Genomic DNA, 12,048 nt, shown 5'->3' with positions numbered 1-12,048 from the left:
TTTTTCTAGAGAGAAAAACCACTAAGAGAATTAAAAACTCAGAGTCGATCCATTTTTTTAGATCCATCCCCTTCACGCTGATAATGAAGGAAGAATAAAAAGACTTCCCTCAATATTGTGGCGTTTGGTTAAGGAGGGAGGAGACCAAGTTCAACCTTCCACATGTGAAAGATCAGTTACTTTAACTTATCATTAATTTAATTTAAATAAATTTTATTTATTTAACTAAACACAATTAATTAATTAATTAATTAAATCAATATTTAATTAACTATTTCATTTAAATCATATTTAAATGAACATCTCCCACATAACCCATAGTTTTGATTCAATTTATTTAATTAGATAAAATTTAATTAAATTAATTAATTAATTCTCCAATTAACTAATAATTAATTTAAATATCGTATATTTAATTTAATCTTATAATTGGATCACGTTCAATTATATTTCTCTCATATCCTATAGTTTTAATGTGTATCCAATGCACATTGATTTTAAACTATAGTTTTAACATAAACTCACTTCATATTAAAATTAATATTTGAACTTCTTCAAATATTTAATTCTACCTTAAATTAAGTTTTGAATCAAATTCAACATAGATTTATATTAAAAGTTTAATTAAAATATAAACTTTATATTATAATGCATCTTTATACATTATATTATTTTCCTGAGTAAATATAAACATTTCAAATTGCTATATTACCCTAGTAACCTTTATGAGCTACCAGTGGGACCTAATGAACCTATAAATCAGAAGCTCCAATGATATGAGATTAATTGGCTAAACTCATTAATTAAGTTAATCAATATACGTTAATTGTGGGTACACTCCATTATAAACTCACAACTTCACTATTCTCACTGCAGATATATTTATGTGTCAAAGGATATCGACCAATAATAGCACGTTTGTCCTTCAGAGTGTTCGTAACATCAACTGGGTCAAATTATCATTTTACCCCTAGGTTACCTGTACATCCTTAAGTATCAATGCTCCTCTAATGAACAACCTATTTATGATCCTAGCATTAAATAGAAACCCTTATCGGGCCAGTGAGAGGGTAAGACCCTTTGTTCAAGACTCGTACCCCACTTAAGGGAACACTCATCTACTTACCCTAAATTCGGGAAAGAGTGAATTTCATCTCGTGAAATTATGTTCCCAACTCCCCGCACCATTTTGTCCCCAAAATGGTAGGTTTGTTGAGTCAGCGAACTGGTCACTCTCGCTCATACAAATCAAAGGACAATCCTGATGGAGTTGACATTCAACAGATGGAAGCTATTAAGGATCAAAGCACTCTAACTACGTCAATTTTAAAGAAAAAACATGCATGCTCAATGAAAAATAAGAAATAGGGTTTATAGAATATAACCTTCCTAGATTCCACTAAATTGCTTGATCTTCTATGATTTCCTCTTCAATCTCAGCAATAGACCACCACCAAAGTCTTCTCTACCATCCTCAAGCATTAGATTAGATGGTGGAACTCAAATTGACAGAAATTTACTATGGATATTTTAGAGTTGAACTAGTGGAAAAATACAAATTTTTTCCTTTTGTAATATTTTGATTTTAGCTTGCATAAAACTTCAATCGATCTAAAATACAAATTTTTTCCTTTTGTAATATTTTGATTTTAGCTTGCATAAAACTTCAATCGATCTCAAACTCTCATTATATAGCACTAAACCATGCAGATGAGATCAAATTTGAAGGTGCCACTTCAAACTTCCATTGAAGGAAGTGACATGGGGTGTTTATCTAAATGGAAGATGTGAGAATAACTCACTTTCCATTTTATTTTAATTTAAAAATTGAAATGGATTAATTTGACAAATAATCTAATTTTAAAAAAAAATTGATGTTCTCAAAATCAATTTTAATTAAGTATAGTTGTTTGAATTTAAAAAATTTAAATTTAATAAATCAATTTCATGATTTTATAAATTCAAAATTTTAATTTTTTAAAATTAATTAATTTAATTTAATATCAAATATTAAATTATTTAAACACCTCATCAAATATTTAAATTATATTTAAATATTATCAACTCTCTAAAAAACCATAATGTTTAATTCGATTAATTAAACATTAATTATATCAAATATAATAATCCAAACCCTAAATCGAGTTTGAACATTTCAAATTCTCTCAACATGTTATTCCAAGGTTTAATCCTTTTATGAGCTAATAGAGGGATCTAATGGACCTGCAGATATGAGTTCCAATGATTTGAGATTAATTTGTTAAACCCTTTAAATCGAATTAATCGTTATTTGTTAACTATCGAGACATACCACTATAGCTTAGTAGTTGCACTCTCCTTACTGTAGATATATTTTTGTCTACTTGATTTAACCATAATCAGCAAGTTGATCCTTCACAGGTCATTCATATTTACAGCTATATCAAAATTACTGTCTTATCTCTATAATACATCTTGCTCCTTATGTCTCAACTAATTCTCTATTAAACAATTGGTTTATGGTCCAACCAATAAACCAAGTCCCTCTTGGCCACGAGAGGGCAAGGTCCCTTTTGTTCAAGACCAGAAGTCAGTGCTTAAGGGAACAACCTATTTGCTAATCCTAAGACGAGTAGAAGTGAATTTTGTCTTGTAAGACTATGTCCCTAACTATCTATTCGGTTTTACCCCTAAAATGGGAGGCTTTTTTAGAGGTGATGTTGAATCACTCTCACCTATACTGATTAAAGGATAATCCTGAATAAATAGGAGTTCACAGTTAGCTCAAGATTAAGATCAAGTTACCTTCAGTCATCGAATTGAACTAGTCAGTTTTAATAGTAAACGGTCGTTATAAAGAAAAGTGACTATTTCTTGGTTTGATCTTATACAAACTTCTTTTGCATAGGATGCCCCCACTCGCAAATCTTCACATGAACGACTTTGGGATCACATTGTTTGTATCAATATACAAAGCATGTTGTATCCATAGTGTCCCCATGATAAGGTACCCAACCCTATCCATATACTTATTGACTTTTTTTTGCTATATACTAAAATTTGATCCTCTTTTATGTCTCTACATAAAGTTTAAGTATTCATGTTATATCCTTGGGTTAGTTTATTAGATTTATGATTTAATGCAATCAATAACACCTTTATTAAAAGAAATTTCAATAATACTTTTATTGTAAATATAATATATTTAATGTTTACAAATTGTGAGTTTTAGGACATTCTCAACAAACTCCCACTTGGACTAAACTCCAATGAGATTTAAATATATAAAAATATACAATGTTGAGTATGAGAGAGAAAAAATACAATAAATAGGGCATCTAAATATCCTTTACATTCTCCTACTTGCCCTATATTGATGAAGCTCATAGTCCTAGTCCTACCAGGTGACCCTCGAACACTTTAGCCGTGAGGGCCTTCATAAATGGATCAGCGAGATTATCTTCAGAGGCTATTTTCGTGACTATCACGTCTCCTCGGTGTACTATCTCGATGTGCTTTCCGGCTTTATGGCTTATAGGTTCCTTTGAGTTGGCAACTGCTCTACTGCTATCACAATACGGGGTGATTGGTAAATGCATATTTGGATCAACTTCCAAATTAGTCAAGAATTTTTTGAGCCATACTGCTTCTTTAGTTGCTTCACATGCAGCTACGTATTCAGCTTCCATGGTAAAGTCAGCAATACAACTCTATTTGATGCTCCTCCATTTAGAGTGAATGTTGATCCTAAAGTAGATTTCCTAGAATCTACATCGGTCTAAAATCAGAACCAGTGTATCCCGTAAGGATCAAATACTTAGAGCCATACACGAGCATATAGTTCCTCGTTCTTCGAAGATACTTGAAGATGTTCTTAACGGTAGTCCAATGACTATGTCTAGGGTTGGATTGGAACTTGCTGACTATTCCAACTGCAAAGCATATGTCTGGGCATGTACACAACATAGCGTATATTAAGCTTCCGACTACTAATGCATAAGGAATTCTTTTCATTCTCTCAACTTCTTAAGGTGTCTTAGGACATTCTTCCTTAGACAAATTAATTCCATGTCTAAAAGGTAAGAAACCTCTTTTGGAATCTTGCATATTATATCTTGACAACATTTTGTCAATATAAGATGCTTGAAATAGTGTCAGCGTTTTGTTCTTGCAATTCCGAATGATAACTTATAGAAATACAAGTTATTGTCTCTTGAAAGTTGGAACAATCAGGATTCTAAATGACAAAATCTCATCTTTTTTAAAGGTAAACACATGAATCCTTCAGGCATAAATAACCTTTACAAAAAAAAAACATTCTTTTTTATAAAACTACGTCACTAACGCATCTTATCGCAGGATTTCAGTAAATTGTATTAAGTGTCGCAGGCAAAACTTAAAAGAGTTAAACAACATGTAGCGGAAGTATCAAGGATCCATAAGCATTCTACTAATTCACTAATTTTGGAAAAAACTAAATCATGCTCTTCTTAAAAAATGGGTTTTCAGAACATACCTTTGATTAACTCTCCAAGAAAACGTTTGTTCAACAGCTGTCTTCACTTGATATCATCGTGAACCACCTTAAAGCCTTCCCTACTATGCTCTTAGAGCTTTAGATAGAGTTGTGGGACTCAAAAACAGCTTGAAGAAGTGAAGAAACAAGAAGAACTCATAGTAGCCGATTGAAGAAGACAGTTTCTTCACAGAAATTTCTCTCTCAAAATTCTGCTTTTTTTTTTCCTCCAACAACTCCAATCTTCTTTATATGTATTAGATGAACATGCAAAGAGATGGAGTGCATGGCTTGCAGCTCATGCTTGGAGAATCAAAGTAAAGAGGATAATGGCTTTTGTGTAAGCGTAAAGATGATCGTAATGGAGAAAACTCATTTTCCATTTTGTGCAACCATGAAAAAAGTTTTTCCATTTTATTTTTTAAAACAAAAAATGATTTAAAATCATTTTAATTCAAAAAATTATTTTCTTAAATTAATTTAAAATATTAATTAATTTAATATCAAATATTAAATTAATTTTTGCACAATAATCATCTTCATATATTTAAATCATATTTAAATATTTATTCTCTTGTTCCATTTAATTTGAACAATAATTTCTCAAGCTACCTTAAAACTTATCCATTTACGAGCTAGTAGGGGGACCTCGCAGACCTACAGATCATGGGCTCCAATGATTTAAGATTAATCGGCTAAACTCATTAGTCCGATCTAACCCCCGTTCGTTAACTAATGGGACACTCCACTATAGTCCATAGTTGAACTCCCCTCACTGTAGATATATTATTTTCATTTAAAACCATAATCAGTAAGTCGATCCTTCACAGGTTGTTCGTAATCACTGCTAGGTCAAAAATACCATTTTACCCCTGTGACTACATCTTGTTCCTTAAGTTCCTACTGATCCTCTAATGAACAATTCTGATTCGTAATCTCTATGAATCAAATCCTTTCTATATCATGAAAAGGCGAGGCCTCGTTTGTTCAAGCCTTGGAGTCAGTACTTAAGAGAACAACCTATCTGCTAACCTTAAATAGTGTAGAAGTGAATTCCATTTTGCAAGGCTATGTCCTCAGCTATTCATCTGGTCTTATCCCCAAAAAGGTAAGCTTATTGAGCAGTGCTATTGGACTACTCTCACTGTTTAAAGATCAAAGGATAATCCCGAACAAACAAGAGTTCATAGCTAGCTCAGGATTAAGATCGAGTTAACCTGGGTTATATAATAAATGAAATAGTCAGTTTTAACAGTAAACGGTTGTTATAAAGAAAAGTGACTATTTTCGTGGTCTAGTCTATATACAAACTCATTACATAGGATTCCCCCACTCTCATGTCTCGACATGAACGATTTATGGATCACATCGTTTGTAGCACCTTACAACTTCTTGTAACGACTACAGAATGGGCCGCATCCAATAGTGTTACCAGAATGAGATACCCAATTTCATCCATATACTTATTAGACCATTTAGGCTATATACTGTCAACTTGATCTTGTTTATGTCACTACATAAAGTTACAGCATTTAGACTATAGCCAAGGATGCAAAATCAACAAGTCATTGGTATTGATAAAATAGAATGTTTAACACAAACTGCGAGTTCTAGGACATTCCCAACATAACTAACGCAAAGGCATGTGTTTGAAGCAACGCATAACAGATACATTGATTCGAGCTGTTCCCATCAAATCACCACTTGCAAGTATGGGCATTTGAATGTCGGCGTCTGAAAAGCAATTGAGATGGCAGGCGGCTGGGGTATGGAAATTAATGTTGTCATATCACAAGTTGCTGAGGGAAAACGTTTATTAATAGAAGACTTGCACCCGAAAAATGATGCACTTATCACTTAGCATAGAGAGTATAACATAACATAAAATAGAGGGCTTAGAATATAGTAGTGTTGCTGCTGCAAGAATATCGCAGGAAGAAAAGAACCATCACCATTATTGATCAAGGAGAATTAAAGAAAATCAAGCTCGAGAGAGAACTTTTTCTTCATTTCTTTAACAAGTTGATCGTATACACATTAAGATCAAGTCAAACAGGAAAAGAAATTGAACTCTGTGACTTGACTCATTTTTTTACTCTATTTTCATTCATCATTCATACGATTAAGTGTGTTATTGTAAAGATAATTTCAATCTTTATAAAATCATGCACTTAATCCATTCACTTGCCTCTACTTACAATCTACTGTGTTAAATGTGTTTGTGACTTTGTGCATGCTAAAATTCTAAAAGCTTTAATCATTCCGATCATTTGGTTGAAGTTATCTCAGCTAAACTATTCGAGAGAATAGGAAAGCTAGAAACGCATCAAGTCAGAACGCACCGTAGCTCTAGAGAAAGATACTTGTGGTTCACTATTTTTTGTATCCAACGCATGCACTCTAGAGATAGGAACATGTGGCATTTGCATCGAGAAATGTTAAATGATTAGATAGACAGAAACCCAACGCATTGACATACACTCGATTGTAAGCACGCATCCTTCATCTTCATTCTTGCCCACTCTTTCTTGTCCATCTTACTTAGATCAACGCATTCACTTATCACTTAGCACCATTCCTTCATTGAACCCTGTATTTCACTTGAACTCTTGTTTCTTATATGCAAGCAGTTATAATGAAAACCTTTTTCAGCATTTACTTAGAACCCCTTTACATCTGTGCAACGCATGGCTTGCGTTAGATCCTCGTGTTCGACCCTGGACTTACCAGGAACCTGACTTAGATTTATACTTGGATCTAGCTCAAATAAAGCTTGTACGCATCATCCAGTGAGTGTAACGCATCATCCATTCTTCTCACCTAGAGAATTCATTCATCATTCATCTTCATTCACATCAATCTTATCTTCCATTTCCACTCATTATATACTCCTAGCACACATCACGAAACCACGAACAAGTTTTTGGCACCATTGTCAGTGATTTAGCAACAAGGCTAACCAGAATTTTACTTGTATTTTTTGTAGAAAGCTTGCAGCTGAGGGAGTATTACAAGCTAAGTCGAAGCTTGTAAACATTTTATGAGTAGGAAAAACACTCCTGAGCTCCTATAGACCCTTAAGTTGAAAGAATCTCTAGACAAAAAAACCGATCAAATTGTCGTCGAAGGTTAAGGCAACAACAACTAAGACAACAACAACAAAGATAACAACAAATATGAGATGATCAACTAAACCAGAATTAGCTCAGCAATTAGCCAATGCTGCCACAAATCCAATCCTGATGGCGAACAATAGTACGTGTCCAATTCGGGAGTATGCATCACCTATGTTGTATGACTTCTCACTAGGGATCATATACCCGACGCCAGATGAACGAGATTTTAGATGAAGCCTATAATGCTCCAGATGCTTCAAACTGCAGGTCAGTTTGGAGGTGCTCATGGTGAAGATCCTCATGCCCACATGAAACGCTTCCTAGAAACGTGCAACTCGTTTGTGATTCCAGGAATCACTTTGGAAGCCATCAGACTCTCTTTATTCCCTTATTCTCTTCGCGATGACGCAAAGCAATAGGCAAGTTCCTTGGAACCTAGCGAAATAACATGGGAGAAATTAGTGGAGAAGTTCATGCAGAAGTACTTTCCTCCAACTATAACGCAAGTAGGCCTAGAGAAATCATGAACTTCGAACAAGGAGAGTTTGAAACATTGAGTGTCATATGGAAACGCTTCAAGGGATTAGTCAAGAATTTTCCTAACCACGGACCGCCTTTAACTATTCAAACGCTTCATATGGAAACGCTTCTCAAATGGTAGGTAATGCAGCCGCAGCTAGTGGCATAATGGATAAGACTTACAATGAAGCTAAGGAAATACTATATTGCATCGCCAAACACAACATGGAATGGGTAGATGATACTTATGATGCCAAAACAGATAATATGAGGCATTCTCAGAGTGTGAACAGTGTTGATTCAAACGCAATTGCCATACTCCATGCATAGATGGCTACTATGAAAAACCTTTTGCAAACTTTATCGATGAGATATGCAGCTCATACTCAAAAGGTGAATCAAGTGGACGCATTCATATAACCTATGGATAGCTGTGTGGGTTATGGAGAACCTCACTCCGCAATCAGTCTGTTTTATCAAGAATAACCCATTCTCAAACATTTACAACCCGGGATGGAGAAACCATCCAAATTTTTCTTGGGGAGGTCACCAGCAGGAACAACATCATCCGGGGGCAACCCAATAGCAAAGGTAGGGACCCCCGCCTGGATTCAAGTCATCACAGCAACCTCAGCATCATGTTGGGGTTGATGCCCTAAAGTCTCGTGTTCCGTAGTTTGTAAACACATTTTGTACGAACGTTTGTGATGTATAATATATGATATTTACTTCACTTCTTGACTTTGCACATTTAGATGTTTTATTTGCTTTACCACAAGCCAATAAACTTAAATCCCTGGTTGTCTTTATGTAACTTCGCCTTTAATAGAGGTGGTCAAGCGTCGAGTTCAACTTCTCTGCTTGAGAATCTCTTGAAGGAGTATATGGCCTAGAATGACGCATTGTTGAAGAGTCAGACGTCATCTATCAAGAACTTGGAGATTCAAGTAGGACAAATTTCTAGTGAGCTGAAGAATCAGAAGCAAGGAGTCCTGCCTAGCAATACGGAAACCCCTGGAAGTAATAATGGCAAGGAACATTGTCATGCGGTCACATTGCGAAGTGGTAGACCTCTAGTAAAGAAGAAGATGAACTCAAGAAATAACAATCCTTCAGCAGATGAGCACACAATGCACACCAAAGTATTTGAAGAGCGAAAAGAAAGAACATTTGAAACTACAAGTCATTTCAAATCGAGCACGTCTAATGCAGGGTCGCTTATGGTGCATCTAAACGATTTTCCAGACGCCTGCAGAAGAAGACTGATGAGTAGTAATTCAGGCATTTCCTCGAGATTCTAAGGCAACTGCACATTAATATTCCTCTTATAGAAGCCTTGGAGCAAATGCCAAAGTATGTGAAATTCCTTAAGGATGTTCTTGAATGAGTAATATAACATGCAGCGAAACAAATCAGAATCAATAAGCATTCTAGCTACTCTTAATTTGAGTTTTAAACATGCTATTCAAGTGATATTCATAGAGGATTTGAAGCAAACTTTACCTTTGAAGAAAACTCCACAAATTCAGCAAGAAATCCAAAAATTTGAGCTTGAATCTTCAAGTAGACCACCACCAAGATCTTCTCTACTAATCTCAAGGAGGATTGTGTTGTGGAAACACTCAAATTGAGCTGAATTTTAGATGAACTTAAGTGGGTTTTCTAGGTTTTCACAGTAGCAGTATTTTGGTTCAAAATCATTGCATCTTTACCAAATTCTCAACATGAAGCTTCAATTTATAAGCTAAAAAGATGCATGGAGATGGTGTTTGCATGGAGGTCAGCTCCAGCTTCATCAATTTAATAAAACTCAAGTGTAATTTGGTGATTAAACACTTAATCACAATGTGGATTTTTTTTCCAAAATTGAAAAAATCCACTCAATCCAAGTTAATAAATGATTAAAAAATGATTTTGTATTTAAATAAACTTATTTTATTTAAATATTTAGTTTTACAAAATTAATTCAAAATAATTGATTTTAAATAACTAATTTTAATTTTAATTAAAATATTAATTTAATATCTTAATATTAAATTAATAAAACCAGCTCCACTAATATGATTCAATTTCATATAATTAATATTTGAATCAAAATTTAAATATTAATTGATTCTCCAATTTTGTTTAATTTCGATAAAATTAAACGTTTCAATTGTATCGTATACAATTAATCAAAAACCCTAAATTGAATTTGACAATTTCAAATTCATAACCTTAATTTCATCCAACAATACTCAATTTATTAATCCAATTTACGAGCTAGTAGAGGGACCTAATGGACCTACAAATCATGAGCTCTAACGATTTGTAATTAATTGGTTAAACTTTTTAAATCGAATTAATTACTATTCGTTAACTATCAAGGCACACCACTATAGCTCGATAGTTGCACTCTCCTCACTGTAGATGTGTTTCTGTCCATTTCAACCATAATCAGTAAGTCGATCCTTCATAAGTCTTTCGTATTTACAGCTGGGTTAAATATACCATTTTACCCTTGTAAATACATCTTGCACCTTAAGCTCTCACTGGCCCTCTATTGAACAACTGATTTATAATACCATTTATAAATCATATCCCTCTCTACCAAGAGAGGGCGGGGCCTCGTTGTTCAAGACTAGGCATCAGCACTTAAGAGAACAACCTATCTGCTAACCCTAAGTTGGGTAGGAGTGAATTCCATCTTGCATAGCTATGTCCCAAGCTATCTACCCGATCTTATCCCCAAAATGAGAGGCTTATTGAGCAGTGTTGTTGGACTACTCTCACTTATGCAGATCAAAGGATAATCCTGAAAGAAACAGGAGTTCATAGTTATCTCAAGATTAAGATCGTGTTACCCTAGGTCATTTTAGTTTGAAATAGTCAGTTTTAATAGTAAATGGTCGTTATAAAGAAAAGTGACTATTTCGAGGTCCAGTCTTATGCAAACTCATTTCATAGGATGCCCTTACTCACATGTCTCTACATGAATGATTTGTGGATCACATCATTTGTATCAGTATACAAAATGGACCACATCCAATAGTGTTACCAGGATGAAATACCCAACTTCATCCATATACTTATAGACCATTTAGGCTATACACTATCACTTGATCCTGTTTATGTCACCATATAAAGTTAAAGTATTTATACGATAGTCATGGATTTGTTTATTGGATTTTTATAATAGAATGCAATATCAATAACTTTATTGAATAATTTGCCCAATAATAATTTATTGATAAATAGAATGTTTAACATGAATTACGAACTACGAGTTTTAGGACATCCCCAACAGTTCTAACAAAGAAGAGAAAAGTTGGTGAGTTGGAAGTCGTGGTGCTGACGCAGGAAAGCAATGCGTTGATCAATAACAAAAATTCCTGAGAAGCAGAAGGACCCGGGAAGCTTTACAGTCCCTTGTTCAATTGGAGGGATAGATGTAGGAAATTCGTTGTGCGGCCTGGGAGCCAGCATTAACCTCATGCCCCTTTCAATTTTAAAAAAACTAGGAATTGGTGAAGCGCAACCCACTTCTGTGACGCTTCAGCTCGCTGACAAGACCATCACATACCCAAAAGAAAAAAGTTTTGGTAAAGGTTGACAAGTTTATATTCTCAACCGATTTCATTATCTTAGATTATGAAGCAGATCGGGATGTTCCAATCATCCTTGGACGCTCATTTCTTGCCATTGGAAAAGTAGTGATAGATGTACACAAGGGAAAACTGACTATGCACGTGGACAACCAAGAAGTAAAATTTAATGTGTTGAACGAATTGAAGTTCCCAGACAATGAACAATGTCAACCTGACAGTCTAATTAACCTGCATGATGAAGAAGAAATGGACCAAGTCTGCGAGGTCTATGCGTTGGAAGAAATTGTAAGGAAATTTGAGTCGCTAAGTCTGAATAAGCGACAAATCAAAT

The sequence above is a fragment of the Benincasa hispida genome, chromosome 2, assembly GCF_027475165.1.
Source record: "Benincasa hispida cultivar pf3 chromosome 2, pf3_genome.v1.1, whole genome shotgun sequence".
NCBI lineage: Eukaryota > Viridiplantae > Streptophyta > Magnoliopsida > Cucurbitales > Cucurbitaceae > Benincasa > Benincasa hispida.
This window is presented reverse-complemented; position numbering follows the sequence as displayed.